Here is a 26,448-nt window from a genome sequence, read left to right as displayed (position 1 = left end):
TCTCAAGTGTAGGTCTCATTTTACTTAGGTACACTGGTATTCCCTTCGCTTCTGGATTTATACAGTTATTTCCTTTTCTGGGTTTGGGAAGTTTTCCTTTATTAGATCCTTCTGTAAGTTTTCTGCTCCTCTCTCTCTCTCATCCCATTTTCCTTTTATTACCTTTTCTCACGGAGTTAGCCTTTTTTTTTTTTTTTAAGTTTTCTTTCTTCTGCCTTGATTCTTTTTTCATTGTCATCTTCAAGATCACTGACTCAGGACCCTCCCTCATGGCACAGCAGGTTAAAGCACAGCACTATGAAGCTATCACAGCCACTGCAGCACAACTTTAATCCCTGCGGAAGGGTGACCCACATGGTGTGGCAGATCTCTCCTGACCCACCCGCTGCTCCCCCCAGCAATGTATTTCAGTGCATCCATCTATTCTGCTCCCCACTCTGTCTCTGGTGAATCCTCTCACCAACCCCCACCCCATACATGGCCTGTACCCCAATTCTTTATGCATAAGTTAATAAATCTTTTTTTTTTAAATCACTGATTCACTCTTCCATTTGGTGATTATTCTACTTCCATAGCTTTCTCCAGATTTTTTCTTCTCCTCTATTAACCTTTTTTTATATCCTCATATCCCTTTCTTATCTAAAGCTTCAGTTTTGCTCTTCTGTTTGTTGATTTTATTCCTAAGGACATCCATTTTTTAATTTTCTTCCATTTCTTTGAATTTATCATGACAACTTTGAACTCTGTACCTGATAGAGAGAACATATCTTGCATGTCTTTGTAATTGAGTGCTAAAGTTTATTCTCTGCTGGGTGGGGCAGGCAGTTGGCCTGGCTTTTAGGACCTGGGGTTGCTCTGACTGTATCCCTGATGTTCAACTGGCTTCCTGGACTGGCCAGTTGGGGCCTTTCAGAACATTGTGGGACCCGGGCTGGCCCCAGTTCCTCCCCCAGCAGTGCTCAAGCTCTTATTGGGTAGGCGGGGCCAGGTGGCTGGTGGAAACTTGCAGGATATTGCAGAACTGTAGCAGCTCTGCAAATCTGCAACATACCTGTATCTTGACATATCTTGACACATTCTTTTCTAAATCCACAGAACCCCTGTTCTGTCTTCAAGACCTGCTATCATTTCATTAAAGTCCTGGATTAAGTCTCCTTTTTTGTACTTCATGTCATCCTCTTTCTTAAAATGTTCTTAAATTTTGTTACAAAGCATCTATTGAATTATTTTCTGATACCATGCATAGAAGTTACACTTTTTTTCTTCTTTTTTTATTAATATGTTTATTTTTACATCATTTTGTACATTTTTTTTCATCTCAATTGTAATCCCTGTGGGTTTCCCATCGCCAAGTCACCCGTGTGCCATCACCATAGTCCCGTGCACTTCCCTCCCCCCCCCACCGTTTTTGATCCCATTCCCCAAGAAGTTACACTTTTTAAGTCCTTGCATATCTAAAATGTTTTGCCTATTTCCTCTTTAGATAGTTTTCAATTCCTCCATTGCTTTCTGCTCCTTTTCCTAATTTTGTTGTCCTCTAATTATGCTCTGTTGATTATATCAGCCTTGAGCCACATGTGAGTTATTGAGGACATGAAATCTGGCTCATCTGAATTGAGATGTGCTATAAATTTGAAATACACAGTAACTTTCAAAGACTAGCAGTAAAAACAAAATAGAATTATCTCTTTTGATTGTGGAAATAATGTATTTTTTTTTGGATGTATTATTAAAATAAATGTCACTTGTTTCCTTTTGCTTTTGTAAATGTAAAACTAAAATTTTAAACAACATCTGCACCTCCCATTACCTTTAGATTTCTATTGGACAGTGCCATTGTAATACCTAACATGGCGTCTTTCTAGGTCTCAATAAGGAGCAGCATTGGCTACAATACACAGCTTTTCTCTATGTTCCCTTACCTAATTTCCTTCATTTGGGATTTTGTAGATACAGCTATAGTGTAGCTCTTCTACCAGTGTAATCCCATCTCTTTTTATTTGAGCTGTTTCCTTTTCTCCCTTTATTCCTCTGGCTCCACCCTGAGCATATTTATTAATTTTATTACCCCCATACATCTTATCACATTTTTGGATTTAAGAGCAAGGAGAAATAAACATTTTCAGTCTTTGAATTGAGAAACAAAAAATTTCAGATTGGCATTTTCATTCATAAACCTGTTTACACCTCTCAATATTTTGTAAAGATCGATTTCTAAAGGTAGACATATGTTTGAAGCTATACTATATTTTTGTATGGTTCTTATATACATACCAATGAATTTATTCAGAAATGTGCCAACTTATGTTATCAGTGTTGTTCAAGAGATACCCAGATTCCATCTAAATCCTCATGTCTAAGCTTTTTGTCTCAGCCTTTCTAGAAAGCATGAGCTATTTCCTGAATCATTTACTTTTATAAACCTTCATTTACTTATTTCTAAAACAAGGGTAATCATGACCTGAAATAATATATATGAAAGCTCACTGAAAGTAATGCATTTATTAATTCATTTTATTTGAGAACCTCCTAGTTAAATAAGTGCATGTATTACTCTTGCAATGATAATATATGTCCAAATTTCTTGTTAAGTGAATAGAATGGGGGATAAGAAATGGTCATGAGAAACTGTCTCCTAAATCTTTTTTGTGATTTGCTAAATGGGAATGCATACGGGATATTTTATATTTAAAAAGGTCAAAGAAGGGCCCTCCCTGGTGGCGCAGCGGGTTAAAGCACAGCACTGAGACGTGAAAGCCACTTCCGCATGAGTTCGATCCCCGCCTGCCCCGGAGGTGACCACATGGCGCAGCAGACCTCTCCTGACCCGCCCGCTGCTCCCCTCAGCAGTGTACTTCGTGGATCTGCCTGTTCTGCTCCCCGCTCTGTCTCTGGTGAATCCTCTCACCCTCTGGATCTCTGGCCTGTACCCCAGTTATGTATGCACAAATAAATAAAAATCTTTAAAAAAAAAAAAAAAGGTCAAAGAAAACCTGGTGGCAGTGGTATTCATTATGACTGCCGAAGGATGAATACAATTTCAATACAGAAGTGGGTGTACAGTGAGGTGTGAGAGTGAGCTTGAGCAAAGGCACTGGGGTGAAATCTAGGCAAATCACCAAATTGTAGGCAGTAGGAAAGGAAAATAAACTGTAAGTAGAAATTTTTGTTGCTCTGAATATATTTAATGAGAATGAGGCACTCCTTATATTTATTCCTGCTGTGCTTTCATAGAGAAGATGACGAGAAAATATTTCACTCAGTTTTGGCTCTGATTATAATTTAGTAGGCAAAGTTTGTTTTTTCCTTATGGACTTAAACACAATATATATGTATATTTTAATAATGTAATAGTTTATTTTGGCATCATTTTGTGCATTTTTCCATCTCAGTTGTAATCCCCTTGGGCTTCCCATCACCAAATCACCCACATGATATCACCAAAGTCCAGTGCACTTCCCTCCCCCCCTTTGTTTTTGATCCCATTCCCCACTCCACCCCCATAAACTGTCTCTGATATATAACTGTTCATTATTATATTATTTTCTCGACTGGTCTGTTATACCCCTGCTATGAGTGAAACCATTTGGTATTTTTCCTCTCCTTTCTGGCTTATTTCACTAAACATGATCTTTTCCAGCTCCATCCATGTTGCTGCAAAAGGCATGTGTTTCTTTTTTTTGGTTGCTGAGTAATATTCCATTGTGTACATGTACCACATCTTTTTAATCCAGTCATCTACTTTTGGGCATTTGGGTTGTTTCCATGTCTTTCCAGTTGTAAATAAAGCAGCAATAAACATGGGGGTGCAGGTATCTTTTTGAAGCAGTGTTTCTGTGGTTTTTGGGTAAATAACTAGGAGTGGGATTTCTGGGATATGGAAGCTCCATGTTTAGCAGTTTTCCATAGTGGTTGTACTCGTTTGCATTCCCACCAGCAGTGCAGGAGAGTTCCTTTTTCTCACATCCTCACCAACATTTGTTGTTACTAGTTGTTTTACGATGTGCTATTCTCACTGGGGTGAGGTGGTATCTCATTGTGGTTTTAATTTGCATCTCCCTTATTGTGAATGATGTTGAACATTTTTTCATATGTTTGTTGGCCATCTGCATTTCCTCCTTGGAGAAGTGTCTTTATAGCTCTTCTGCCCATTTTTTGATGGGGTTGTTGACTTTCTTTCTGTTTAGTTTCATCAGTTCTTTGTATATGTTTGTGATCAATCCTTTGTCACTAGTTTTGTGTGAGAAAATTTTTTCCTATTCAATGGGATGTCTGTTTGTCTTTTGTAATGTCTCTTTTGCTATACAGAAGCTCTTTAACTTGATGTAGTCCGATCTGTTTATCCTTGCCTTCACTATTGTGGCATTGGGTGCTCTATCTTTAAAGATGTCACTGAAGTGTATGTCATGTAGTGTTTGGCCCATCTTTGCTTCCAGGTATTTTATGGTTTCTGTTCTTATGTCTAGGTCTTTAATCCACTTTGAGTTGATTTTTGGAACAAGATGTATTTTACACTGACCTTTCTCCACCTTTCACAGAGGCTTTAAATCGTGAGGCATTGTAAAGCAATTCTCACTTATTACACTGATCCAATCAAATTATATTTAATCAGAAATTTTGATAGGTAGTTAAAGGAAGATGATTTCTAAAGAGAAGTATAACTGAGACAAAGGATAGGCTGGTAGTAGAGAGAAAATAGTGAGGGAGTTAGATCTTCACTATCATGAAAAAGAGGGATTTTGTGAAACAAAGACAAAGTTACTCTGCCTTCTGCCTCTTTTTGACCCTTTTCTTCCGGCATCTAGGAGTTCTTGACAGTCAAGCTATATATTTGATTTGGATGCAGCTTACTAAAGAACAGACTGTCTTCTAAATAATGATTTGGTATCCAGGCTATTCTCTAACAATCTAGAACTGTTTGTGGTTATCACTGTCCTGCCTACCACTACACCCAAGATTTTTTCCCTCCCTGGCAACATTCAGGGTTCTCTTATTTTCTGTAAAATGAAATCAAATTCCTATGCCTGGCATTTAGGGTGTCCCAACCCATCTAGTGGCTTGCATTTACCATGTTATTTACACTCAGTTACTTTAACCTGAATATATGGCTTCATCTCCCTCATCCACTTTTAAAAGAAGATTCCATTCATTAGTTTCAGAGTTCCTAATGGTTTCTTTAAATATATGGTTTACTGCCAGTTCTGATTAATCTTATCAAAAATGTTCAACAGTTTCATCCTAGACACCTTAGAGATAACAGCACTGGGATTTTTTTTTTTTAATAGTAACCAAAACTCTGATACTGTTATACAACTGCTCACCCTATGGGCTCAGTTCCCACTCCCTGAATGAGCCTTTTCCTTTCTTACCATTGCTCATTAATATGATGAATAAAGAGATGGCTTGGAGCTTGAAATGGGTTTGAGAGACCTAGCATAACTTCTTGTTTGCTTTGTTACCTTGGGCATAGTTCTTAGGCTGGTTAAAAGTTGCTGAAAGATGACTAATAATATCTACATTTCTTACTACCTCTAGATGAAAAGTTATTTAAGATATAATGAGAATTTATGTGAAAATACTTAACTTGGTAACTGTCACAAAGTATATCTCATTCCTTTCTCTCTTCCCTTTTACTTCTTCCCCCATCTTTACTAAAAATCTTTCATCCTTTATTTTAGGGCTTGGATCTTCTCCTGGGAAACTTTTCAGGTGTCCTTAGATGCGAGAGATATGGATTTCCCCTGTTGTTTTGAAGAAAATGTTCTAAGTAGTAGAGATAACAGCATTGGGCAGTATAGAAATCTGGGGGGGGGGGCGGCGGAGGAGGGAAGTGTATTTGGAAGCAGCAAAATAATGGTCAGTGAGAGATAGTTTGCAAATGTTGCAATTAAGAATATTTGTCACTGAATGCAAAATGTTTGATTCTCAGCTAATCTTATCCTAGTAGTCCAAATAGAAGGTTGTCTCCTGTTCCTAATATTAACCACAAAAAAGGAGCTACTTACACCTCTTTATTTATTAAGAACCACCCACCAATCTCCCACATAAGTCTGCATGTTTGGAATTTGGTGCTTTGGTAAGAATTTGATAAGAATATAACGTTTTCTAGGAAGACCCAACCTATGGTCAGCAGAGTAGGAAACATCCAGAATGACATCAGCCTGGCAGACTTTGATGAGAACAGCCAAAAATGGCCAACAAATCTATTTATTCTATTATCTACCACTTAATACCTGGTACATTCAAGAACTACCTTTAAAAAACAATTTACCCTTAAAAAAAAAAAAAAAGTCATGGTCAAAAAAGCACTCATTCACTCTAAAGCCGGAAGGATTCAGTTGTTGGAATTTGTTGTTCCATTTGTAGATTTTAGAATTTGTAAATTGGAGGGGCCTTAGAGTTGAATAGAGTCTTCAAAAGGAAACAGAAGGCTCTTGCTTTTTCTCATGAACAGAGTTCATTCACAAGACACTTTCTTGATCTATGAGAGTGATTTCATACAATTAGCTAATTGGTTGAGGAAGGTGACCTATCCACTTTGCAGAGAATGTCTGCTCTTAGGGAATCCACATAAAGAACATATCTTAAACTTTCCCTGACAGCCAAAGGCAGTCCCATTAATTCTCCATGTAATGGCTAGTAAAAACCACAGATGAGGACTGCATTTTACTTGAAGAGTAAAGCCACGAAAACCCTAACAGCTGCCAATAGCTGATCAGTGTCATCATTAGCTCACTGGTGTTTTAAGCTTTGGAATATTTTTGAATGATTTTCCAATTTTCTTTATTGTGAGAAGAACGATCCTCCAGAAACAGCCTGCTGTTTTATTTTTGAATGTTACCAAATGCTTAGTTTGTTGAAATGACACTGTGTATCATCACAAAGGAAACAAGGGCAGAACTCACTTGTGGCCATCTTGAAAGTCCAAATGGCTGCAAATTTAAAAAGAAGAAGAAGAAAAGAAAAATGTGAAAATTTTCTGGATTTCAGATGTGATGGAAATTAAGAATACAAGGAGAGGGTCAAGGATGTTAAGAAGGGAATCAGAAGATGATCAATGTAAATCACTAAGTTGAACTGTTACAGGGTAGCCCAGAGTGAACTGAGCTGCCTGTCTGTGGGTTATCACCCGCAAGTACTTAAAATTTACTTGTTCTGCAGGCACCCACAAAAGAGTGATAGGTTTATTTGCAAAAGAGGGGAAAGGAAAAGGAACAACCCAGGGAAAGAGAGAAAGAGATACGAGGAAACTGGAGTATCTTACCAGCTCAGCTAACTTGGAGCTCTAGTAACAAAACTGCTAGCCCCCAGTCAAACTGTCCTGAGAGCTGTTGCTCCAGAGAGAACCATTACCTCTACAGAGCCACCACTGAAAAACTGCTCTCTGTTTATCCCCCAAAGTCCCAGAATGCCTGCTTATCTCCGCCCTTGGGTCCTCGCAGTTCTCTCCTTGGTACTGCTGCTGGTGTTCCAATCACTGGAGTAGGGGGGAAGAGTCCACAAAACCCTGCATAGTTCCATTGTACATCCTTCCCCTTAACAGAACCTCTTTGCCCTTAGAATAAGAACCAATGAAATATATATCATTCGTTTGGGGAACGTATTATTAAGGTATGCCTAGATATAATGTTTCATGATGAGAATGACTGTGACTGTCATGAAGTAACTAGTCCCTCCGACCTAGACAACCGCAGGACTCATCATTAACAGATCCGGGGTTTTGTAGCATCATTTGCTCTTGTGTTAGTAGTTAGGAATTAGAGCTTTGAATCTGACAGACATGGGTTTGAGTTGTTTCTGTCTTCTGCTTATTTTAAAATCTTGGCCAAACTTGGGAGGTATTTATATCAGGAATATTTTTTGACTGATAATGGTTTAAACCTATTATTTAAATAATATCACATTATAAGAAATATAAAATAAATACTTTCTTCCTTTGGCTTAAAGGCTCAGTGCTGTGGTCAAGGATGCCTTTTTTTTTTTCAATAATAGTTTATTTTTACATCATTTTGTGCCTTTTTCCATCTCAGTTGTAATCCCTGTGGGCTTCCCACCACCAATTTGCCTATGTGCCATCACCACAGTCCCACGTACTCCCTCCCCCCACCTCCATTTTTTATCCCATTCCCCACTCCACCCCTGTAAAATATCTCTGGTATATAATTGTTCATTACTATTATTATTGTCTCCCCTAGTCCTTTATACTCCTGCTATGAGTGAAACCATCCAGTATTTTTCTTTTTCTTTCGGGCTTATTTCACTAAGCCTGAAAAGATGCCTATTTTTTGTATCTTTTCACATCATCCATAATGCGTTGACTTTCAACTTCATGAAAATAAGCTAGATTCTTCAAGAAAATCAAGTTTCCCCATGGTACCTGAGAAGACCTCTGCTTGTGTCTGATTGTCCAGATCTGTGACACATGAATTCCTCCAATTAGAAGGAAGACTAGGAAAGCAATTGGTGCTTGTCTAGACTATAGTGCAGGAAGATAGAGATTGCTAATGGGTGTGATGTCCTCCAGCCAGTATTGTATGTTGTACAGCATTCAGTTAATGTTAGATGTTGTGATATTGATGATGGTGAGAGATTACTCACTTCATTGTGCTTTTTTTTTTTTTTAAGATTTATTTATGTATAAAAGAACTGGGTCATAGGCCTGAGGGCCTGAGGGTGAGAGGATTTACCAGAGACAGACTGGGGGGCAGAACAAGCAGACTGACAGAAATACACTGCTGAGGGGAGCAGCAGGCGAGACAGGAGAGGGCTGCTGTGCCATATGGTTCACCTCCCTGACCAGGGATAGAACTTGTGCTGCAGTGGCTGCAGATGACTTTAGAGTGCTGTGTTTTAATCCCTGCATCACCAGGGAGACCCCTCCTAGTGCTTTTCTAAAAATTGAAGTGATTTCTACTTAATATCTTATGTTCTACTTACATGTATAAGGAATTTGTTGTATATTTAGAAAGTCCTTGATGTTAGTTAGATCCAAAGAGCTGGGCCAATTGAGAAGGTTAGCATAGTCCACACCTATATTGACATGACCCATATCCAGATCTTTTGCTTCCAAAGCCTTTCTAGACTCCCCAGAACTATGGCAGTTGCTCAGCCATATTTATGATTATTTACTACTTTGTATTTTAAAAATACACATGAAACTCTTTAATTTCATGTTCTGCGTATGATGTACCCTGTGGAATATAGGAAAGCACTCAATTGCTATTTATTCACAGAACATTTTTTATTTTTCACATTAGCTGACTTTCAGGTAGTGTGAGGGAAAGGAGTGATTAGAATGATGCTCTTATATGGGGAGAAATTTTGTTTTCTTTTCTTCAAACATCCATTATTTTTTCTCAGATTCACCATACTTATTTTTCTCCATATGATTTAGTAGGAGATGAAATATTTCATTCCATTTTTTACTTTCCTGCTCCTCTGTTGTGACTCTCACTTAGCTGTGCCCTACTTTCTAATAGAGCAAAAATTCCTGCCCTCCTCACTTCCATCTGTGAGGCAGTAGCCAGAAGGAAACTGTTGCATTGTAGTTACTTTGGTGCCTTTTGCACACACACCACTATCATAAGTGTTTCTGGAGAGCTGACTATGAAACAAATGGTGTGGTTTAGTTGTTTTTTGTTTTGTTTTGTTTTGTTTTGTTTTGTTTTGTTCTTTATAAAGAAACACTAGAAGGGGGAAAAATCAGTATCTTGACAGTGGGAATATTGTACTAAGAAAACAGATGGTAATTTTTAAAAGTAGGTTAAGGTTAATACTAATTTTTACAAATGTATTTAGTTTATTTTTACATCATCCTTCATTTTGTGCACTTTTCATCTTGGTTGTAATCCCTGTGGACTTCCCACCACCAGTTCATCCTTGTGCCATCACCATAGTGCCATACACTCTACACACCCCAGTTTTGATCCCATTCACCCTCTCCACCTCCAACTATATAAAATGTCTTTAGTTTATAGTTGCTTGTTGTTTTTCATTTTTACTTTATTATAAATGTCCCCCCCATCCCTTACACTCCTGTTATGAGTTAAACCATCTTTTTTTCCCCTTATTTCACTAAACATGATCCCTTCCAGCTCCATCCATATTGGTGCAAAAGGCACGAGTTTATCCTTTTTGATTGCTGAGTAATATTCCATTGTTACTCAAATAGCTTTCCATAGTAGTTGTACCAACTTGCATTCCCACCAGCAGTATAGGAGAGTTCCTTTCTCTCCACGTCCTCGCCAACATTTGTTGTTGCTAGTTGTTTTAGTATGTGTGATTTTCACTGATGTGAGATGGTAGCTCATTGTGGTTTTAATTTTCATTTCCCTTATTACAACTGATGTTGAACAATTTTTTCATATGCCTGTTAGCAATCTGCATTTTCTTCATCAGCTCTTTGTGTATATTTGTTATTAGTATTGTGTGCAAATATTTTACCCTAATCAGTGGGGTGTCTCTTTATTTGGTGTAATGTCTCTTTTGCCACTACTTCATGTAGTCCCAGCTATTTATCCTTTCCTTCACTATCCTTGCTTTGGGTGATGTATCTCTAAAGATGTTACTGAGGTGTATGTCATGTAGTGTGAAACAAATAATGTTAAATAAATCAAACTCATTGACTAAAATCTATAATGAAGTGTAATTCATTATCTGATCTTTTGCTGAGATAAAATGCTGAGACTGTATAGGAATCTTGGAACTTGAAGATATTAAAGTAAATGTTAACAAGGAGTATTTTAGCAAAGTCAGTTAGATACCACATTGACAGTCAAGATGTTTTTGTCATTGTTCTCTGCTAGTGCTATGGTCTTCAGAATCCATGGTGAAATGTAGACGCCAGAGTAATCACAGCCAGATTTCTGAGTTGAATAGAGGTGACTCTCTTCTCTTTATGATTCTGTAATTTATAAACAGAATATTTGCTAACATATTTTTATTTAATTCACTAATGCAACTTGTTTTCTTCTACGTATTAAAAACCCCAAAATTGGCCCTCCCTGGTGGCGCAGCGGGTTAAAGCACTGCACTAAGAAGCTAAAGCCTCTTTCGCATGAGTTCGATCCCCGCCTGCCCCGGAGGCGACCACATGGTGTGACAGACCTCTCCTGACCCGCCTGCTGCTCCCCTCAGCAGTATACTTTGTCGATCTGCCTGTTCTGTTCCCCACTCTGTCTCTGGTGAAGCCTCTTGCTGCCCCTGAGCTTCTGGCCTATACCCCAGTTCTGTATGCACAAATAAATCTTTAAAAAAATAAACCCAAAATTTCTTAACATTGTTTCTCATACCCTTTGGCCACTTAATTTTTCCACACATTTTATTCATGTCTCATTTTTGATGATGGCTATAGTTTAAATATAGCAAATGAGAAGATAACTGTGGTACCTGTATTTCCAAGTTCTAAAATAAACTTATAATGTGCAGACTTTCAAAGAAAGACCAAACTGGACACTCCCTGGTGGCACAGCGGGTTAAAGCACAGCACTAAGAAGCTAAAGCCACTTCAGCATGAGATGAGTTCGATACCCCCCCCCCACCCCGGAGGTGACCCACATGGCGTGGCAGACCTCTCCAGCCTGCCTACTGCTCCCCTCAGCAGTGTACTTCGTCGATCTGCCTGTTCTGCTCCCCACTCTGTCTCTGGTGAAGCAAGCCTCTCACCGCCCTTGCACCGCTGGCCTGTACCCCAGCTCTGTATGCATAAATAAATACATCTTTAAAAAAAAAAAGACCAAACAAAACTCAAAATCTTAATTCTTGAAGAGCTCACTAAAACCTGGGGAACTTGGGGTGCCAGTTAATTGTGCTCCTCCTGTGTTCTCATTCAGGGACTAGAAACACAAAGCCATATGGAGGAGAAGGTTTAACTCCACTCATGGCTGCCCAGTAGCCATGGCAGTATAATTGGGTGACGTTAAGTGTAGGAATAGTCCTTGCAGTAAGAGAAACAGCCAACCAAGGACTATTAGAGTAAGAAAAGAGGAAGCTGAGGATAAAATCCTAGGAATCATAGATCTTACACAGATTCCCACAGGATTAAAAAGGAGCACAGGGATGTGGAAAGTTGTGGTACGGATCATTCAAAGGCTTTGGGAGCAACCGTTGGGGAAGAAGGCGTGTCAGCAGCTTCAGGTGCTGCTAGGAGATCAGTGAAGATAGGACCCGCAACGGCAGCCATATCCACAGGATGTTACCACAAGACCAGGCTTAGATCATCAGCGTAAAAACAACAACTCGTTGTTCTCCCGGCCCAGCCTCCCTAGATTCTAATCACATAAAACCACCTATGTTTTGTTTTCCAGTGTACCGTCACCCCCGGCTCCCATCTGGTATAAAAGCATGACACTGAAGATCTTGGGCCTTACCCACCTCATTATAATCTGGGAAGGTTTATTAGCATGTGTCTATATGTTTAAAGGATTATTGGTAACAAGATCTTCCTTTGCAGTGGGGGTCCAAAACTTCTGGGTGCTGCCAAAGACCACAAACAGCTCAGTGAGGAGTGTGCTAAGGTGATGACAGGGTGAAGGGCCCTTCAAAACTTATACCAGGGGCAGCCAGCCCTGCTCTCCTGACTTCTGACAGTTGAAGGATGTTTTTCCTTATTAAATTTCATTGATCCCTTATTGTTTGGTGCTGTAGGGACACTAATGTTTGGGCTCAATAAATGTTTGGCAGAATTAGGCTTACTGGAAGTGCAGTAAGTCCTGACATGTTGTCAATTGGGTCTTTGAAACTGCTGCTTTAAGTGAAACAACGTGTCCTCGAGGCTGTTTGGGTCTGTGTCCACCTGGGTTGTTTTTATCTCATCAATATTATACTGAAAAGACCTTGAATGAAACATTATTGTTTACTGTATAGGATAAGGGGAAGAAGCAAACTCATTCCATCTAACTCATCTTCTCAGGCACTCAGGCTTGGAGGGAACCCTCTGAGCCTCCTTTTGCCTCTAAGCACCTCCAGAGACGTCTTCTCAAAATCAGGGTTTCTCACACCACTGCCTAACAGCTACTTGTTGATCTCCTAAGGCTGCATATTAGTTTTCTGCTTTTCAAACCATGCTTTGACCTGCATAACAGATGTCTTTAGTGTAAATAAATATCTCTCATCCCCTTGCTACTTTTATGAAGGTATTCTAACACTTAAACTGTGAGGTTTATTCCTTGATAATCAAAATTTACTTAAACACAGAGTATCATTTGCACCTCCTTTCCATATCTTTTATTATTTCAGTCAAGCCATGTGTGTTTGAGACACGAGGGCTATTGCTTTCTGTGCTATAATGACTAATATGCATAGAGAGCCTAGAACACAGTGAGAACTTGATGAATGTTAAACTGAAATTTAAATCATACCAGGTGCCTGATAAGCTTTTCTGAGAAATAAAGCCAATGCTAAATTAATCTCACTAGGTTGGTGGACAGGGAGTGTTCCAAGCCCAGTAACTTTCGTAGACACTTTTTAAATACTTAGAAGCCCTCACCACTAACTTGGAGCAGTCTGTGTATTTTTAGTCCTCGCTTTTCATGTAAGTTCCCGTTAACTGCTTGCAGGAAATCTTTTCTTGCGCATAATCTGCCCATTTCCTGAAGTCTTCCTCTCCGCATTGTGTCAGTTTGGGGATGAATCAAGTCAGCAGTTTTGGAGAGTGTGTCCTCTTCCCTGCCGCCACCTCCCCGCTTTGTAGAATATCAGAAAGCTGCCTTTCTTGTCTGTTTCTAGGGGTGAAGGAAGGAGGGGCAAACCTTTGGTGTGTGTCAGCCTCTCAGGCTGCCTGGCACAAATGTTCTTTTGTATGTGGAGGGGGCATGTGTGTGTTTTTCCCCTTCCCAATGGACACTTTCATTTAGTAGGTCCGGATGGTGTGCTCTGGGCTATAAACAATGGTGTGGGAGATAAAGAGCCGCCTCAGTGAGAGGGCTGTGGTGGCAGCAACTGGTTTTCCTTCTCTGCCTCTGCCTCCCACCCCCTTTGTCCATTGTGAGTCTGATCTGACTTGCGCCAGCCTTGGCACTGTCGAGGGCCCAACGGCATGTTCCTCTTACCTTGAAACCTTCAAACATGGAAAAAAGAGGTTTCAATGATAACAGTTCCTCGCGTGTTTTTAACTACGCTATGCCTTTTGAGGAACTGAAATTCTGACTTTGGTCTCCCTTATGCATGTAGTATTGGAATAAAAAGATGAGTTTGTGTACTGGTCCTGCTCTGTAATAACAGTGAAACCTCAGGCAAGTTATGGAGCTTATCACAATGCCCACTTCCCAGGGGGTTCCAAAGTTTAAATAACATATATGGAAAGTGTCACATAGCACCCAATTGTTAATCCCCCCAAATGGGGGTGGTAAGGGGTATGAAATGTGATATCAGAGGTGAATAAGCTCCGCATAAAATGCTAATAATTTCAGTTACTATGTGGTACCACTGTCTTGAGGCCAGCCCTTAGTGTAGCGCTAGGCACAGGGGTCAGAGTCACTTGAATGGGTACCCATTGTGAGAAACTTCCAGATGTAACCCATTTTCACGTGCAAGAACCCTCCCTTAGTCACTCAAACGGCTTTCTTAATTTTTGTAGCTGGGAATCAATGCAAGAAGTGGAAACCATTTCAGATACTTAAAGTAGGAAGGAATTTAATCCAGGGAATTAGATGTTTACCAAATGATAGGCAAATTAAAGCTGTGTGTCCTCTGTAGGACTCCATGAATGACATCCTCCCCACCCCCAGAATATCACTCAAACAGATTTAAAATAGTACTATGAAAGTGTTGAAGGGCAGTGGGGCACAGGTCACTGTGAGTTCTCACTTTTGTGGTAATAGTTACAAGACCACTTGGGCTCACGGTACAACTACAGTGGGGTTTGCTTAACATACTGGAAACCGAGGAAACAGAGTTTCGAAGGTCACAAGTGGTCAGCTCCCTTATTCCGGATGGTATCCACAGTATCCAGTTCTCCCAAACAAAAGCTGCTGATGCAAGATGGCACTGACCCATCCATGAACATCTGGTGGCCACACTGGTAAGCAGTAGACTAGGATTCAGCTCACACTGGCAGCTGGAGGTGCTCAGAGGTGGGGCTGCTGAGGTGACACTGCAGCAACTCACAGAGCAACTGTCTGAAGGCCAGGCTAGACAGTACTGGACACCAGGCTGGACAGCCTTAGAGGCAACAGCACGGGCAGGCAATGCCAGACTACCAGAAGTGGTAGGTAGCTCTCAAAGGTGGCTGGCCACAGAGTGCTTGTTACCTGTCAGCAGTGATGATTAGCACTGGTCAATACTGCTCGTCTCCACTGGTCACCAGGAGGCAGTGTCACAGACACTGGAGATACAGCTCTTTTGAGTTACTGGTATGAACCCACAAAAGCCAGCTCTTTGGTGACAGTCAACACCTGACCACAGCTAACAGTGCTCCTTGCAGGCAATGTCATAGACAGGGCCAGAAGTAGGTGAAGTGGCTGAGTCTCAGCAAAGATCTATGGATGCCTGGAGGCCTACAGAGGTCTCGGAGTCTACAGAGGTTTGCCTAATGCAACAGAGATTGTCTGCACAATACTTGTTCAGAGACCATGTGCTGAGTCAGTCAAGCTGGCTTCTTGCTGTGCTTATGTCCTCTTGTTCTACAAACCTGATTGGATTGTTTTTTAGTGAAGCTCTTGTTTGGTGCTGGTTAAGCACCAACCAGACTCACTCCATTTTCAGTCTGCACAATAAACTCAAGCCCTTGATGGACAGCTGGAAAGTTCAAACCTGATTGGTCTATTCATGATCCTGACAAAAGGGAAAACCCACGCCACCTGCTCAGACTCAAACTACACTGCAGCTAGGGCAGGCTTGTGGGCCAGAATCAGCTTCAGTGGGACTGGAGGCACACTGCACCTGCCTCCCCTCAGCATGGACAGTTTTAACAATTCAGGAGACCCTCTGGCAGTGCTGGGACTTGCGTTCCAGCAGCTGTAAAGCGGGCTGCCTCTGGGAGCCTGCCATGTTGGCCCTGTGCACTGTGAGCCTCTAGGCCTGCAGCTCCAGTAAGCACAGCACCAAAGCTTCTCTGGGGAGATCCCAGTGCTCTCCTCACAACCCTGAGCTAGTAGCCACAGGGCTTGGGTCACCTCCACTATTGGAGCCCCAGGATTTGCCTGAGGACTGCGGCTGTGCAGCCCAGGCTAGCCTGTGTCATTAGAGTGACATGGGTCATTAGAGTGACATGGGCGCTCCCCCAGCACTGGTAGGCAGGAGAGGTTAGCTGCAGAGCCCAGCTGCCATGGCCCTGGCAGGGCTTCTTTTACTAGGGGCCACAGGCAGTGAAAAGCCCACCTCTTCTGCCACTTTCAGAGTAGCCAGCACACAAGCTGTACTCACTGGTGACTGCTCAGGCAGCAGAGAAGATGGTCATGACCCAGGGCTTGTGCCCAGGGATCTGGTTTCAAGTCAGTTTACCACACCTCTACTCCGTAGCTATGATCTCAATTTGGGAGAGCAGACCTGAAATGCTGCTACAGTAGCACCGTGGCCCTCACAAAGCTGGAGAATGCCTCACCTACATAAAGCCCTTTCATGTCTCCTTCCTTGTTTCCCCAAGAATCAATGAACAATCAGAAGAGTGCAGGGAAATGATCGTCACCACTTCCAATTTACCAGTCTTACATGAATGCAAATAATTGGTAGATTAGCTGCAAGAAATCAGGAAGCTGGTAAAGGTGATTTTTTAGTTTGCCAGCAGTTCTAACTATGAGGAGAGGAGAGTGAAGCTTGAGGGAGCCAGTCTATAGTATATCACACAGGCTTCATCCAAAAGCATTTCAGGAAGCATTATGACAAGATAAAAGCTAAATGAGGAAATACAAACAAATCCCTCTGCATCTAGTTATTATCTTCCAAGCACATGAAATGCACTTTGGGTCCTAGGTCTCTTCCATATTTCCCCATGACCTTGTAGACTCTTCTGACTGGCCCAGCCACCCTCCTTGTAAGCCTTGGGAGGTCCTCAAGATTTGCATGAGTACCTTCTGTATATGTCAGATAGTATGCTAGGCAAAGGAAACACAAATTATAGTTATCGTCTAGATTCTGCTACTACTATTGCAACCACCCAGACCTGGGGGATGTCAAAGTTCATGGGTCCTCATCTGTGCATTTGCCGTTTTGAGACACATCAAGCACAGAGTGCAAACAACAGAATAATAGGGTTTAATTACAAGGGGCATATTGGGAAATTTAAAAAAAGGAGCTTGTGAGGCCAATAATGGCCTTCCATCCTACTCCAGATAGTGTCTTCAGTGCCCAGTAATCCAGACCATAAGCTGCTTGTGAAGGATGGTACTGGCCTTCTAATGAGAGCTTAAAGCTGATGGTGTATAAACCATGGAGCGGGACCCAACTTGGGCTGGGAGCCAGAGGTAGTCAAAGTGGCACTGATAAGGCAGTACTGCAGCAGCCAGCAGTCTGCAGCAGTGATCAGGAGGCCAGGCCAGGCAGCACCTCAGGGCGCAGCCACAGAGGATGACAGGAAATGGTTGAGTACAGGGCAGTGGTCCCAGTCCCAATTAGCAGGTGATGTCACAGGTCAGGCAGTGGTGGACAACAATTAGAGGTGGTGGGCACAGAGCAGAAGCACGGGTCATGCCATAGGCAGAAGCAGCAGTTGAGGGTTCAAAGCAACAAGTTTGAGATCTGAAGTAGTCTTCCCAGTCAAATGTGTCCAACTCTGTCTGCTGTGCTGCATTTTATAGTTCAGGGTCTCTTCACTCCTCCCCTTGTTCTCAACAGCAGCACAGATGTCCAACCTGATGCCTCATTTTCAAAACTAGTGCAGGTTTCAAAACCTATTTGCTGCCTTCACTGGTTGGCAAAGGTTTCAAAACCCAAATCTCACTGGTTTGTGAAATCCTACCTGTGCAAGGTCAGCTGCCTGGCGGGTGCGGAGTGTTCCCCAGAGCAAGGCATACTCTGCTACACCTGGTGCCCACTGCAGAGCCAGGCAGACACTGCTTGCTACCAACCCAGGAGCCTCTGAGCGCCTCTTGCAACATTGTACTTAGTCTGTCACAGGCATATCATCTATGCACCACTCATCCATCATTATGTATTGTACTTTTTAAAGTACTTAAAGTAAATTACAGTTACCAGTATATTTCTCCCTGAATATTTAAGCATGTGTATCATTAACTGGAGTTCAGTATTTTTTCTATCAGGTAAATTTACATGGAGTGAAATGCCCAAATCTTACATACTCATTCTCTGAGATTTGACAAATGCATATACCTGTATAAATCAAGACCTTGTCAAGCTATAAAGCATAACCATCATCCCAGAAAGTTTCCTCTTACACAATTCCACACTCACCTGCCAGAAGCAACCACCACTTTTTTTTTCCACTATAGGCTATTTTTATCTGCTTTATAATTTGATAAAAATAGAATCTCACACTCTTCCCAGGCAGATGTGTCCAAAACTGTCTAAACTTTCTTTTGTTTAAACCTTCCTTCACTTGGCACACTACTTCTGAGATCCTTCCATGTTGTCGATTGATTGTATTTATCGTTCCTTTTTATTGATGAATAATACTCCATTGCATGAATATATTAGTATATTTGTCCATTGTTGTATATCTGGATTGTCTCCATTTTTTTATTATTACGAATAAGTTATCTCTGAACCCATACTGTACTTTTGGAAAGATGAACTTTGAGACTTTTATTTTTTTCAGTTTTATATTTATAGAAAAATTGAAGCATTTTCACATACCTTACACCCAATTTTCCCTATTAGTAACGTCTTACACGTAATGTCCATTTTTTTTAAAGATTTATTTATTTGTACATACAGAACTGGGGTACAGGCCAGAGGTGCAGGGGTGGTGAGAGGATTCACCAGAGACAGAGTGGGGAGCAGAAAAGGCAGCTCATCAAAGTACACTGCTGAGGGGAGCAGTGGGCGGGTCAGGAGAGGTCTGCCATGCCATGTGGTCACCTCCCAGGCAGGTGGGGATCGAACTCATACAGAAGTGGCTTTAGCTTCTTAGTGCTGTGCTTCAACCCGCTGCGCCACCAGGGAGGGCCCTTAATGTCCTTTTTTAAAACATAATATTAGTTTATTTTTACATCATTTTGTGCCTTTTTCCATCTCAGTTGTAATCTCTGTACACTTAATGTCCTTTTTAAGAACCCCTTTGGCCTAGTGTTTTTGGTTGACTGCTTAGTAGATTGCTATTTGGGAAGACTAAAAATGGAATCTAACTGAATATATATATATTCCTGAGTGCCTGGTTTAAGGAAGGTTCCTTGGTTCCTTGAGCTGGGATTAAGTACTTATCTTCACTAACAAATGAATTCACTTTCAGTCTTCTCCATTTGTAGACTTTCTGCTCACCTCCAACAAATCCTCAACAAGGTTGTAGGACTTTTCCCCAAAGCAGGGTTTATAATTATAACAACAGTTAATATTGATGTTACTTTTGCCAATTTATAAAATACCTTAACATTCATTTCTTCTTCTGTTGAATCTAGCAAAGTATATATTATCTTCATCTTATAGAGGAAATACAAAGCTCTTGTCTTTAAATCCTTGTCTTAAATCCTGATTTTTCCTCCTTTATGTCATATTCTTTCTATTAAAAATGTAGACCTTATAATTGTTTTTCAATGCAAACTATTGCCATTCAAACCATTAATTGATCAAGTAAGACCGTCTCTGATTGGGATGACCTGTGTTTTTTCACTGTTGCTTATCCTCAGATCATCTGGGCTCTAGAAACATTTTATTTTCTGAACACTTCATGAGTATGGATACCTCCAAGCATTTAGATGGAGATGTCTTCCTCTTTACCTTTAAGAAGGTATTCATTAATACCTTTTATCCATCTTTTCCATCCTTCATCTGTTTGCCTCAGTATTTGCTTCCAGCGATATTTTTTACTCTTTAAAATTAACTCAGATATTAAAACTTTCACATGACTCATGTCTTGATCACTTACCTTTCTCCACCCTCTGATTCACAGCATGAGATAAATGGGTTGCTGTGGCCTGTATATATATATGTATATATATATATATATATACATATATATACATATATATATATATATATATATATGTATGTATTAGACTTCAAATGTCCAGTAGACCCACTTTCTTGAAGTTGCATATGTCTGTTAGGGGAATCTGACATGTACAGAAATGCTGTTGTTGTTATGTTTGTTGTACAGTTGGATATCTGGGTAAGGCTTCAGAATTGGTCCACATAGCGATTTATTGAGTTTCCACTGTATAGCCAGCAAAAAGTCACAACACATATAAAAGAACTGCATTGCATAATAGCTATTTGGTAAATGATCTTGAGCATAGACAAAAATGATGATCTCCTTGTTATAGTTACAGAGCATAGATGGAAACTCTGCCCAGTGAATCTCTATCCTGTTTCTCCTTCCCCTTTATCCCACTGCATAAGAACTGTGCCATCTATGGACATGTTGGAGAGTAGCAAACTGCAAACTGAGTTCTTGAATGAGTTAAATTTTCTTGTAATGTAAATTTATTTATTCAGCAAAAGTTACTGATGTCCTATTCCTAATGTTTGTGTCTTTATCCATATCTGAGAATAAAAAAGGTGGGCAAGCTTTATCCTCAAGAAGCTCAGTCACTTCCTAACAGAATGTAGACATCTTCATGGATAATAGTAAATAAACCGAAATTTTTTTTGGAACAAGATAGGACAAAAATAATTTCAAGTAACAATTTCTTATCATATAAGAAAACCCTTCATGACCTAAGTTCAGTTATTTGCTCTCACTTTAACTCATTCTTGAACCCATAGGGGAAAATATTAATTTGATACAATAGAACTTACTGTTACCAATGAGTGACCATAATGTTTCATTTAATTTTATAAGGAAAGCCAAATAAGTACAAAAATTAAATCCCCTCCCCTATAAGTTTATCAGTCTAAGCTTAAGTAATTTCTCATTTGAACTGCCTATGTTTGCCAACCCTTCTCTAGCAACATATTATGATGATTTTAAGTAAGACACTGATTTGAAAATAACATCTGTTCTGACTATCTCACCTGGTTGGAAGCATCTAACATAAAAGTTAATGAAAATGTTCTTTAGATGCTAATATGGAATAAGTTTCACAGTATAATGTAAACAGGAAAAAGCAAAACTCACTTAGTATCATGTAACACTAAATTATACATACCATGATTTGTGCAAAAAGAGGAAACTGTACTTGTCACACACATAAAATAAGCTGAAATGACGTACGAGAAACAAGATTATTTCTGTAAAACAGAACAGGATGACTGGGGTTAAGATGGAAGGAGACTTTAACTGCTTTCCATTTTATACCTCTTGATTCTTCAAAGTGTTTTGTTTAAAAATAAATAAAGAAAAATAAATAGCAGTAATGCTAAGCATTACTACTAAAGTTTGTGGGAATCAGCTATTGTGAATTTTCTTTTTTACTCATGGTATTTGTGTTTTCTGGTATAATCTCTATCTTTTGCCATATTACTGACCATGTAGTGTAGTAGTTGTCAGGATGTTGCTAAGTCATTTAAGTTTCTTCGAAATCCCACACTTAAGGTTGTTTGTAGTTTCTGTGGTCAGGAAGAACGCACATATGAACATAGATAGAGTTCTTAGAAACCTAGGTTCAGAAACTCTGAGGATTAAGAGAACCAGACATTATCCTACTCCACCTCTCACTGTATTGTTTTATGCCCTGTGTCATACAACTTCTACTCAGTGGTCATGACTATGATGTTGCTAAATACTATTGACAAAGATGCTTGCAGAGTCAGAGAGAGCCTCAACTCCATGAGCTCTGTGCTGTCCTGGACAGGTCACTGACCTAAACAGAACTCAGGGTTTTGATTTCTCACTTTAGCTCCCTACTAAAGCAAATCACCTCCCTACTCTGAGTCTCTGTTTCTTCATCTCTAAAATTAGAGTATTGGACTGTACCAGACATGGCTGCTAATACTTCCCCTTTTCCACCAGGGATAGACATCACTTCTCAGTTTTGGCAGTTTCTTTGAGAGATAACTACAAACAAAGTCTTAGATTCCTTCTCAACACAGTCTTCCAGGTAACTAGAACCAAGAAGTAGAAGTTGGCAAGTAAGGTGAAAGTTATTCCCTCTGTTTCTAAGATTTCAAACAGCAGTTTGCTGGGAAATATTTGGCAGCAAATTCTCAGGGAAAGAGATAATGAAGATACCCTGATTTGTATCAATTACCAATTTCCCATGGCAAAGAAGTTCCAATCATGACTGATTTCAAATTACTAAGGTAAAGTCAACTGGATTGCAAAATTTCTGAAAATTTAACATCCAGGATTCATGAGCTAGAGAACCTATCGCACATTGCTGTAAAATCAATGATTTTGGATAAACTAACCAGTCATAAATGAAAAATAGACAACCTTCCTGGGGAATTTTATTTAACAATGTAATTCATACCTTATATAGTATTTGGACTTCGGAAATACTTGAGGGTGGTGAGATGTTGGTGAAATTATTATACTTCTCTGAGCTTCAGTTATATTATCTACTAAATGGAAAAAGGATTCCTACCTGATAGGATTATAGTCAGCAATTAGAATTTTCATATAAAGCACTTAGTATAATACCTCATATGTCCTTTGACCTCAATTACTCCCCTTCCCTTACTGGTGTGTGAAAAACTAGCCTCTGCTTTCCTTCAGCCCTTCTTCTTTCCTAGCATTTGAGAGGCCTTTCTCTCTTTCCTGTGCTCTAACTACTAAATCTTCTGTCTGAATGGCATATAAATACTACTGATATCTTTCTTATCCTAACATTTTATCTGTATTTATCCTCTATCCAATCCTTGGTAGTCTGTGCATCAGAAATTAGAGCCACACTTAAAGGTAGACATGAATCCTCTGTCTTTTGAGCTGTCTCCAGCCCATGAGCAACCATGGACAAATAGTGCTAATTAGTCACCATTCTTAGGATCAAAGCTGTATCAGGGCTGTTTCTAAAAAGAGCCTCTCTTACATGAATACCAAAGGAACCTGTTGAAGATCAGTCCAGAGCTTAGTGGCAGATAACTAGTATGTGTTCAAAACCAGAAGCCTGATAGTAGGTAGAAATATTTTCACAATTTAAGGATATAACATCTTCCTTGCAAGTGGAGTAGTTCTGAAAAGTTGTCCAAAGTCAACGAAAAATTGGTAAGTCTTCTAAACAAAAACAGAGACATTGATTCTAGTTTGTTTTATAATATTTATAAAACAAGAGGTGTTTACCTCACACCAGTAAGAATGGCACATCTTAAAACAACTAGCAACAGCAAAAGTTGGTGAGGATGTGGAGAAAAAGGAACTCTCCTGCACTGCTAGTGGGAATGCAAACTAGTACAACCACTATTGAAAACTGTTTGGAAGTTTCTCAAACTACTAAAAATGGAGTTTTCATATAATCCAGCTATCCCACTCTTAGGTATCTACCCAAAGGACACAAAAACACTGATTCAAAAAGTCACCTGCACCCCCATGTTTATTACTGCTTTATTTACAATAGGAAAGACATGGAAACAGCCCAAATGCCCAAAAGTAGATGACTGGATTAGAAAGATGTGGTATATATATATATACACAATGAAAAATTACTCAGCAACCAAAAAAAGAATAAACACTTGCCTTTTCCAGCAACATGGATGGAACTAGAAGGGATCATACTTAGTGAAATGAGCCAGAAAGAAAAGGAAAAATACCGGATGGTCTCACTCATAGCAGGAGTATAAAGGACCAGGCAAGAAAATAATAATAATAATGAATAATTATATACCAGAGACATTTTACGGGAGTGAAGTGGGGAATGGGATCAAAACAGTGGGGGGAGGGAAGTACACTGGACTGTGGTGATGGCACATGGGTGATTTGGTGATGGGAAGTCCACAGGGATTACAAATGAGGTGGAAAAGGCACAAAATGATGTAAAAATAAACTATTATTTAAAAAAAAAAGGTGTTCAAGGAAATGGGGTATATCTGTACATTATCCTCTAATTACAGTTCTTTAAATACCAAGCACACATATGATGCTTCAAACATTCCTGTAACCTGGGTTTAAAAAGATAATTAGACATGGTTCTTGCTTTCAAGGATCTTAGAATCTATAGGCAAGAAATAAATCAGTCCACAAATATAACATAGGGGGTGGTAAGCACAAGCAGTTACAGAGGTAACAGGTGTATGGCTCCATTGGCCTAAGACTGTGGGAAGGCATCTTGGAAGGAGTGATCTGGGAAAGCTGTCTCCTTTCTCATAGGGTCTAGTACTTTGCTAAGCTTGTAAATCTTTGACACAAAAGTGATCATATCTACTCCCGTGGCTTCAGTTACCATCCTGATATGCTGATAATGTCTCAGTCTATTTCTAGTCCAGGATGTGCATTGAGTACCAAACTTATGACCTGTAGTTCAGCTTCACAAGGATATCTTGAAGACCCTCTCATTAATTCTGAATGTCTAAAATTGAATTCAGTATCATCTACCTGTTCTGAGTTTCTTATTGCTCAGGGAAGCCTGGATCAGTAGATGTCACAGTTTACCTAAGTCAGAAACCTACAAGTAATCCTACATTTCAGCAATCATTGAGACACTAGTACTAGCTATTTTATCATCTCTCTTTTCTTCATCTCCATGTGTCCCATCATGCCTAAGCTTTCCACAGTATTTTGTATATAACAAAGAGCCTCCCATTTGATCTCTAGTGAGGCTTCTCTCCAGCTTTTTACCTAGCAAACATAGTCATATTTCCAGAACACAAATCTAACTCTAGCACTTGTTTTTAAAACTATTATTTTCTGTTGTCCTTCAGGTGAAACCCAAAGTTCTTAACTTCTTCCTACTGTCTTTTTCTAACCGTAACTTTAATAAGTGTGAGACTCTCTTGCTTGTCATCCCCCCCCAGGGCCCTATATTTCCCTTTCTCATAATATTGATCATGTTTTTATTATAATTACTTGTTTCTTGTTGACATCTCTGCTAGGTTCTAGGCTCTGAGATCATGCCTGCATTGTTTACTCCTCTAACATAGAGTCTGATACATAGTAGAATATTGTGTGTGTGAGTTCATTATTTTAAATGAATTTTTAAATAATCTGTACAAGGAATGGAAAATCTAGTGTTTGTAACTCATTGGTAAATTTGTTAGTCATAATGTTAAATTTTCTTATAGCAGATCTTTGGTTGTGTGTATGGGGTAAAATAACTAGTTTCTGTCATTGTATCAGGTATCAAGAACCATAGAGTTCACATTACAAAGCCCTTCAAAAAACGTGAAGAACAGAAACGTTATCATTTTTTCCCCTCTAGTGCAGCAATATGTATCTTCACACATTGTCATTTTCTTTCCTTTGAACTATTCCTTCAGTCAGAAATGACAATTATTGGGCAAAGGAAGATGAATAGTTTGGACACTTCAAATACTGCTGACTGTTTTCCAAACACATATCTACAAATATCTTTGAGTAAGAAACAGGGAGCCTGTTTAATCACACTTTTACCACCTCTGGAAAATCTTCTTTGCTAGTTTAACAGTATGGTGGTGGTGTGGGGTGGGGGGTGGGTAAGGGGTGGTCTTCACTATTCCTTTTAGTGACTATTTGGGTTTTTTTTTTATGTGACTCTTCTTACAGCTCTTTCTGAAGGAGCCTGGTACCCTTCAGAGCCTGCTCAGAGGCAGTGGGGCTCACAACCTCATGGGCCTCTGTGGCACAGCATCACCATTGTGCCTCATGGGGAGGGGCAGTGATGGAAGGAAAGCATAACACAAACCACACCATTGTTAGGGGATGAGGTCGCCAGGATAATGCTGGGAGAAGGATGAAAAGAATGATTCTTCATTCTCAATTGTTGTGATTTGCAAGGATGAGCCAAGGCTCCACGGGAAGGGATGGGTCACTACACCGCCAGATGCTCCTTTTACTAGTTCTGCCCTCCATTATTTCTGTTGAGAAGGAATTGGGGGCAGGGGGGAGTAGCCTAGCAGCTGAAACAGATTAACTTTTATGCCAGTTTCCTCCCTTTGAGTGATGCTCTGGACCTGAGGACATTCAGAATTAGCCAGAAACTGTTTAGAAATAAGGACGTGGTTCAGGGTGCACAGTGTAAAAGCCAACCTTCTGGAGTTTGTGCACCATTCCAGACTTTTTATCTCTCCGAGCTGCTTGAGGCAAATAGTGGTTTCTTTCCTCTGCTTCCCCATTGCCACTGCCCTGGTCAGATCCTCATCCTGTTTTGTCTGGGCCATAGCAATAGCTTCCTGTTTCCCTTAATCTATCCTCTTCTAGGTAGTTGCTGAAGTGCCCATTAGATCTTGTTGCTCTCCAATTGAAATTGTCCCCACTCTTCAACATCAAATCCAGGTTCCAGGCCCTCCCTGGTGGCACAGCAGGCTAAGACTCAGCACTGTGAAGCTGTC

This window comes from Condylura cristata, unplaced genomic scaffold (genome assembly GCF_000260355.1).
Source record: "Condylura cristata isolate star-nosed mole 26May11 unplaced genomic scaffold, ConCri1.0 scaffold00015, whole genome shotgun sequence".
NCBI classification, from domain to species: Eukaryota; Metazoa; Chordata; class Mammalia; order Eulipotyphla; family Talpidae; genus Condylura; species Condylura cristata.
This window is presented reverse-complemented; position numbering follows the sequence as displayed.